This window comes from Macaca thibetana, chromosome 5 (assembly GCF_024542745.1).
Source record: "Macaca thibetana thibetana isolate TM-01 chromosome 5, ASM2454274v1, whole genome shotgun sequence".
Lineage (NCBI taxonomy): Eukaryota > Metazoa > Chordata > Mammalia > Primates > Cercopithecidae > Macaca > Macaca thibetana.
In genome coordinates, this window is record NC_065582.1 from 137,071 (window position 1) to 145,847 (window position 8,777).

At 50.1% G+C, this 8,777-nt stretch overlaps 1 pseudogene; it reads left to right on the forward strand.

Moving 5' to 3' along the window:
• The first annotated feature begins 412 nt into the window (after nt 1–412).
• Nucleotides 413–2,670, forward strand: LOC126955459 (tubulin beta-8 chain-like; annotated as a pseudogene).
• Nucleotides 2,671–8,777: the final 6,107 nt, after the last annotated feature.

The following is an 8,777-nucleotide window of genomic DNA, read 5'->3' on the forward strand; positions in this document are numbered from 1 at the left end:
TATGGAAGGCCTTTCCTAACCACGGATCTCCTAACAGAGGAAAGCACTCATCAATTACAAAAATATGTCATCAATCTAGGGCAGGTGCAAGGCACTCTGTGAGTATGGAAACTGGAGTCCTCCCCTCCCACATGGGAGAAAATTCAGTTTCAGTTCAGCTAGGGATTTAGTCTTACTAAAGACGTGGGAGGAAGTTCTCCAGCTGACCAGCTTTCCCCAATGTGGAAAGGACTACAGCAAGGACACCTGAGCTCTCCAACAGAGGGATTCACAGGTGGATACACCTGTGTGGAAGTAAAGATGTTGCTTATTCTGGGAGCTCAATCCGAGGCTGAGGGAGGTTGGTGCGGGGCTATTTCAGCATCAGCGGAGGGCAGGCTGGGTCACTGCCTGTTTGCTCCTCCTCCTCGCGTTTCTCCTGCTGCCCTGATCCCGCCTTAGCCATGAGGGAGATAGTGTTCATGCAGGCCGGACAGTGTGGGAACCGGATCGGCGTCAAGGTTGGCAGCTGGGTCTCTGAGGGCCCAGCTCAGGCCTGTGGGTGGCCTAGGAAGATGTTGGCAGTGGCGGGGTCAGGGCCCCTGCCCTGCAGCCCCTGGGCTCCCTGCCGGGGGCGCGGTGGGACAACTGGGCGGCTGGCGAGATGGCCGGGGTGGACCCCAGGGACACGGCGGCCTAGGGATGGGGGTGCGGATGAGGGTGGGGGTGGGAGAGGAGCTGGGGCACCCCCGTGGCTCAGCCCTGGCGTGTCTGGTCCCTCCCATCTCGCAGTTCTGGGAGATGATCTCTGATGAACATGCCATCGACTCCACTGGCACCTATCAAGGGGACAACCAGGGGCAGCTGGAGCACATCAACGTGTACTACAACGAGGCCTGCGGTGAGACCCCCGACCTTCCCCCACCACCCTCCTGGGAACGCAGCCCTCCCCTTGCTCATGCCCTCCTGCCCCTCTCAGATGGCAGGTACGTGCCCCGCGCTGTACTGGTGGATCTGGAGCCGGGCACCATGGACTCTGTGCGCTCTGGGCCCTTCGGGCAGATCTTCAGGCCAGACAACTTCATCTTTGGTGAGTTGTGGGTGAGGACTGGGGTGAGGTTCTTTAGCGGCTCAAAATCTAGGAGTGCCCCAAGCGGTGGGAATTGTGAAGCCAGGGCCCCTGAACACCCTACTATCCTCTGAGTCAAGTCGCTTCACTTGCCTCCTAAAAGGGCTTTGGGAGGAAGGCCCAGGTGTCTCCTCAAGGTGAAGAGCTACTGATGTAAACTCCCTGCAGGGAGCTGAGCTGGGGCCATGGCTACTGCCTTCCCTGAAAATGGGCAGGAGCCACCCGCAGCGAGGTCTGTTAGCCTGTCTCAGGTTTGACTCCTGACTTAATTTTTAACAGGGGAAGTTACTGTCCTGTAACTCTAGGGGAGGGGGTTTCATTTGCTCCACTTCCAGGGCGAATGGTGCTCTCACCTCACACGTGACACTTGGCCTCTTTTGCATTCCGGTGACCACTGATGACCATCTACATGGCCATCGAGTGACTGGCTGTACTGTCTTACAGGTCAGTGTGGGGCTGGAAACAACTGGGCCAAGGGGCACTACACAGAAGGCGCGGAGCTGATGGAGTCAGTGATGGAAGTTGTCAGAAAGGAGGCTGAGAGCTGTGACTGGCTGCAGGGTTTCCAGCTGACCCACTCCCTGGGTGGGGGGACGGGGTCTGGGATGGGTACCCTTCTGCTCAGTAAGATCCGGGAGGAGTACCCAGACAGGATCATAAACACATTCAGCGTCCTGCCCTCGCCCAAGGTGTCCACCACGGTGGTGGAGCCCTACAACGCCACCCTCTCGGTCCACCAGCTCATAGGAAATGCAGATGAGACCTTCTGCATAGACAACCAAGCGTTATTCAACATCTGTTCCAGGACCCTAAAACTGCCCACACCCACCTATGGTGACCTGAACCACCTGGTGTCTGCCACCATGAGTGGGGTCACCACGTCCCTGCGCTTCCCAGGCCAGCTGAATGCTGACCTGCGGAAGCTGGCCATGAACATGATCCCATCTCCCCGGCTGCATTTCTTCCTGTCTAGTTTTGCCCCACTGACCAGCCAGGGCAGCCAGCCCTACCGGGCCTGACTGTGACAGAGCTTACCCAGCAGATGTTCGATGCTAGGAATATGATGGCCGCTTGCAACCCCCGTCATGGCCGCTACCTAAGGGCGGCTGCCATTTTCAGGGGTTGCATAACCACGAGGGAGGTGGATGAACACATGTTCTGCCTCCGAAATAAAAAAAGCAGGGACTTTGCTGACTGGCTCCCCCACAACGTCAAAACAACCGTCTGTGACATCCCCCCCGGGGGGCTAGACAGGTCAGCCACCTTCATTGGGAACAACACGGCCATCGAGGAACTCTTCAAGCGTGTCTCAGAGCAGTGTACAGTAATGTTCCGGCGGAAGGCCTTCCTCCATTGGTATAAGGGCCAGGGGATGGATGAGATGGAATTTACTCAGGCGGAGAGCAACATAAAAGACCTGGTGTCTGAGTACCAACAGCATCAGGATGCCGAGGAGGAGGAGGAGGAGGAGGAGGAGGAGGCCTAGAACTTTCCTTTTCTAGGTAAAGGGGGGAAGCAGTGTGGATTCTTTACTGTGTTCTGACTGCCATGTGTCACTACACACTTGTTCGTTTGTGTCTTCACCTCTCCTCCTGCTGCATTGTAAAGCATTTTTATAGTATACGATTTTGCCTAATAAAGTATTCTCATAGCATCTGGCTTCACCTCCAACTTCTATCTATGGGCCCCCCTCCAGCTGCGGCTGCCAGATTTGCATGGTTGTCCTGCAAGGCTGAAGCTGTCTGGGTTTGTCCTGTGCCCAGGAACAAGCATTCCCGTGGCTCCAGGAGGGGTTGGCAGGGGCTGTGGACATGGCAGGCAGGCTTCACATGAACCTGGGGATGCCCTGGGCCTTGGGCGGCCACGTGGTGGAAAACCTGTTCTGAAGGCAAGCCTTGGCTTATCCCATGTTCCAGACTTCTAGGGGACCAGCTGGCCCTCTGTTTCTGGAACCCTAAAAGTGGTCAGTGACCCTGGTGGACAATGTCCCCAAAGTCCCATCTCAGGGTAGGAATGTGGTCAGGCAGCTGGCTCTGAACCAGCAATGGAGGGTGGGCAAGTAGGACCCCAGCCACTCCATCACCATGATGGCCTGGGTGTGTTTGTGTGGCCTCATTCTCTTGAGGTGGGCATGGGATATCTGGCAGGGACTAGTGGGCAGAAATCAAACCCAGCGTATACTCACATGCACTGACCCCTATGTAGAAGGGGATTAGGTCCTGGGGGCCATAGATGGCAGTTGCTGGGCCTGTGTGCTCGGGGCAGTCTCTCCAGAGGCACAGATGGGGTTTCTGAACAGGACCTGGGGAGACGGGCAGGTGCTCACAATGCTGCTTCCCCCAACTGGCAGCCAGTGAGAAAAACGCCCAAGTGGAGGTCGGACCTGCCCCAGTCTGGAGGGCTGATGCTCTCTGGAAAGGTGGCTAATGCGTACTGTCTGTGTCTCCCTGTCCCCCTCTCCAAAACTTCAGGGCAAAAATAACCCAAGATTGTCAGGATGAGACTGGTGAGGGTGGCACCTTTGGGGACAGGCCCTTTAGCCTGGCAGAGTCTCCTCCCCAGGCTTCTTGGGGAGCCCGGACTTCAAAGCCTGCTTTGGAGAAGCTGTCAAATAAGAGATGTGTGTGTGATCTGGGTGCCGGGCAGCATGCACGGACGGTGCTCCTCTACCTGGCTCTTGTAGAACTTGTCCATGGCCTGTGTGATGACCTCTTGGTAATTCCCACCCCACCCCCATCACACAGATAAGATGAAGCCAGCATGGCCTGGGGGTGAACAGATGTTCAGGTTCTACCCCAGGTCCCCTGGACATACCCACCTGCCTCCGACGTGTCGGGGAAACAGGTGAGGCCCCTTTTTGTTCTCTGTATGTTGGCAATGGTCTATTGCAGCCAAATGGGAATGGGCAGGCAGGAGAGTGCCTCATCTCGAAAGAAGTGGCTCCTAGAAGCAGCTGGGAGGGGGGAGAGGTCCCTCATACTCCCCCAACCTGCTCTTGGAGCAGGAAAAGGGGCGTCTGTGACAGCCCTGCTCAGTGGCTCTCACTCTGAGGGGTGTCCTTGCCCAACCCAGGTGCACACACATCTGAGATGGCCTTGCATGGACCTAGTTGGGAAGGTTCAGCTGCAGCAACCACTGGAACCTGCCTACATCTAGTGTCTCCACTCACGTGTGGGGCTAGATGTTCCTCCCTCCTGTAGTGGTGCAGCCAGAGTGGCAGAGGGTGCAAGTCACTGCTGCAGTTCCCACCTGGATCTGAGTGGCGGTCAGGCTTGGTGCCCATGTATTTCCCAATTACCTGGTTCCATCTGGGGGCTTCATGGACAGGAGTGGTGCTTTTCCAGGCCTCTTTTCCACATGTCAGCTATAGGCCCAGGTTTCCCAAGTTTCTGGAGCCCCTCTTCCAGCCTGGCAAGCATGGTGTGTTGTAGGGGAAGGACATCAAGCTGACAGGCAGCAGAACCTGTCTGGGTATGTTCTCTACCCCTGGAGGCCCCTGGTTGTTTACCTTTTTGGGTGAGAGTCGGCTTAGATTCTTGACATTCTTGTAGGACTTCAGAACTGTACAGGCAGGGGCCCAGGAGGGAGCAGGGGCTGGGACTGGCAGCTAACCAGTGTAGTGGGGGTTGTAGGGCTCAGTTTGGTCTTGCAGGAAATTCAGGGAGGCCTGGATTTGCTGAAGCTGTAGATGAGCTTGGGCTTGGATATGGAAACAGTAGGGAGCCGGGGCTCTTCTGCACGCTGGAGTCTGAGTAGTTGCACCCTGGTGCACCCCCAGGTGTTTCCCACCTGGAGCACAGCTGTGGATAGAAGCTGGGAGAGCTGTGAAGGGAAGAGGAGGAGGCGGGAGTCTCAGGGCAGCCCCAGCAGCCAGGCAGGGCCTCTGCAAGTGAGACGCAGATCCAGCCTGTTGGCCACTTAGCAGCTGCTCGGCCGGCTGCAAACCACCTGACCTCTGTTCACCAGTAAAGGGGGGTCGCAGAAGCACTTTCCTTCTAGGACTTCTGAAGCTCAAAGAGGCAGCACACACCACGTGCTGAGAAAGCGCGGAACTCAGGCAAGCTTCTCCAAGATTAGCATCCAACCTGTACAGGACACCATCGAATCTCCCCATCCCTCCTTCCAACCGAAGAAACCAACCTGTACAGGACACCATCGAATCTCCCCATCCCTCCTTCCAACCGAAGAAACCAACCTGTACAGGACACCATCGAATCTCCCCATCCCTCGTTCCAACCGAAGAAACCAACCTGTACAGGACACCATCGAATCTCCCCATCCCTCGTTCCAACCGAAGAAACCAACCTGTACAGGACACCATCGAATCTCCCCATCCCTCGTTCCAACCGAAGAAACCAACCTGTACAGGACACCATCGAATCTCCCCATCCCTCGTTCCAGCCGAAGAAACCAACTGTCTCTCAGACCACAGTGCAATCAAACTAGAACTCAGGACTAAGAAACTCAATCAAAACCGCTCAACTACATGGAAACTGAACAACCTGCTCCTGAATGACTACTGGGTACATAACGAAATGAAGGCAGAAATAAAGATGTTCTTTGAAACCAGTGAGAACAAAGATACGACATACCAGAATCTCTGGGACACAGTTAAAGCAGTGTGTAGAGGGAAATTTATAGCACTAAATGCCCACAAGAGAAAGCTGGAAAGATCTAAAATTGACACTCTAACATCAAAATTGAAAGAACTAGAGAAGCAAGAGCAAACACATTCAAAAGCTAGCAGAAGGCAAGAAATAACTAAGATCAGAGCAGAACTGAAGGAGATAGAGACACAAAAAACCCTCCAAAAAAAAAATCAATGAATCCAGGAGTTGGTTTTTTGAAAAGATCAACAAAATTGACAGACCGCTAGCAAGACTAACAAAGAAGAAAAGAGAGAAGAATCAAATAGACGCAATAAAAAAGGATAAAGGGGATATCACCACCGACCCCACAGAAATACAAACTACCATCAGAGAATACTATAAACACCTCTACACAAAAAAACTGGAAAATCTAGAAGAAATGGATAATTTCCTGGACACTTACACTCTTCCAAGACTAAACCAGGAAGAAGTTGAATCCCTGAATAGACCAATAGCAGGCTCTGAAATTGAGGCAATAATTGATAGCCTACCAACCAAAACAAGTCCAGGACCAGATGGATTCACAGCTGAATTCTACCAGAGGTACAAGGAGGAGCTGGTACCATTCCTTCTGAAACTATTCCAATCAACAGAAAAAGAGGGAATCCTCCCTAACTCATTTTATGAGGCCAACATCATCCTGATACCAAAGCCTGGCAGAGACACAACAAAAAAAGAGAATTTTAGACCAATATCCCTGATGAACATCGATGCAAAAATCCTCAATAAAATACTGGCAAACCGGATTCAGCAACACATCAAAAAGCTTATCCACCATGATCAAGTGGGCTTCATCCCTGGGATGCAAGGCTGGTTCAACATTTGCAAATCAATAAACATAATCCAGCATATAAACAGAACCAAAGACAAGAACCACATGATTATCTCAATAGATGCAGAAAAGGCTTTTGACAAAATTCAACAGCCCTTCATGCTAAAAACGCTCAATGAATTCGGTATTGATGGAATGTACCTCAAAATAATAAGAGCTATTTATGACAAACCCACAGCCAATATCATACTGAATGGGCAAAAACTGGAAAAATTCTCTTTGAAAATTGGCACAAGACAGGGATGCCCTCTCTCGCCACTCCTATTCAACATAGTGTTGGAAGTTCTGGCTAGGGCAATCAGGCAAGGGAAAGAAATAAAGGGTATTCAGTTAGGAAAAGAAGAAGTCAAATTGTCCCTGTTTGCAGATGACATGATCGTATATTTAGAAAACCCCATTGTCTCAGCCCCAAATCTCCTTAAGCTGATAAGCAACTTCAGCAAAGTCTCAGGATACAAAATTAATGTGCAAAAATCACAAGCATTCTTATACACCAATAACAGACAAACAGAGAGCCAAATCATGAATGAACTTCCATTCACAATTGCTTCAAAGAGAATAAAATACCTAGGAAGCCAACTTACAAGGGATGTAAAGGACCTCTTCAAGGAGAACTACAAACCACTGCTCAGTGAAATAAAAGAGGACACAAACAAATGGAAGAACATACCATGCTCATGGATAGGAAGAATCAATATCGTGAAAATGGCCATACTGCCCAAGGTTATTTATAGATTCAATGCCATCCCCATCAAGCTACCAATGAGTTTCTTCACAGAATTGGAAAAAAACTGCTTTAAAGTTCATATGGAACCAAAAAAGAGCCCGCATTGCCAAGACAATCCTAAGTCAAAAGAACAAAGCTGGAGGCATCACGCTACCTGACTTCAAACTATACTACAAGGCTACAGTAACCAAAACAGCATGGTACTGGTACCAAAAGAGAGATATAGACCAATGGAACAGAACAGAGTCCTCAGAAATAATACCACACATCTACAGCCATCTGATCTTTGACAAACCTGAGAGAAACAAGAAATGGGGAAAGGATTCCCTATTTAATAAATGGTGCTGGGAAAATTGGCTAGCCATAAGTAGAAAGCTGAAACTGGATCCTTTCCTTACTCCTTATACGAAAATTAATTCAAGATGGATTAGAGACTTAAATGTTAGACCTAATACCATAAAAACCCTAGAGGAAAACCTAGGTAGTACCATTCAGGACATAGGCATGGGCAAAGACTTCATGTCTAAAACACCAAAAGCAACGGCAGCAAAAGCCAAAATTGACAAATGGGATCTCATTAAACTAAAGAGCTTCTGCACAGCAAAAGAAACTACCATCAGAGTGAATAGGCAACCTACAGAATGGGAGAAAATTTTTGCAATCTACTCATCTGACAAAGGGCTAATATCCAGAACCTACAAAGAACTCAAACAAATTTACAAGAAAAAAACAACCCCATCAAAAAGTGGGCAAAGGATATGAACAGACATTTCTCAAAAGAAGACATTTATACAGCCAACAGACATATGAAAAAATGCTCATCATCACTGGCCATCAGAGAAATGCAAATCAAAACCACAATGAGATACCATCTCACACCAGTTAGAATGGCGATCATTAAAAAGTCAGGAAACAACAGGTGCTGGAGAGGATGTGGAGAAATAGGAACACTTTTACACTGTTGGTGGGATTGTAAACTAATTCGACCATTTGGAAAACAGTATGGTGATTCCTCAAGGATCTAGAACTAGATGTACCATATGACCCAGCCATCCCATTACTGGGTATATACCCAAAGGATTATAAATCATGCTGCTATAAAGACACATGCACACGTATGTTTCTCGTGGCACTATTCACAATAGCAAAGACTTAGAATCAACCCAAATGTTCATCAGTGACAGACTGGATTAAGAAAATGTGGCACATATACACCATGGAATACTATGCAGCCATAAAAAAGGATGAATTTGTGTCTTTTATAGGGACATGGATGCAGCTGGAAACCATCATTCTTAGCAAACTATCACAAGAACAGAAAACCAAACACCGCATGTTCTCACTCATAGGTGGGAACTGAACAATGAGATCACTTGGACTCGGGAAGGGGAACATCACACACCGGGGCCTATCATGGGGAGGGGGGAGGGGGGAGGGATTGCATTGAGAGTTATACCTGAT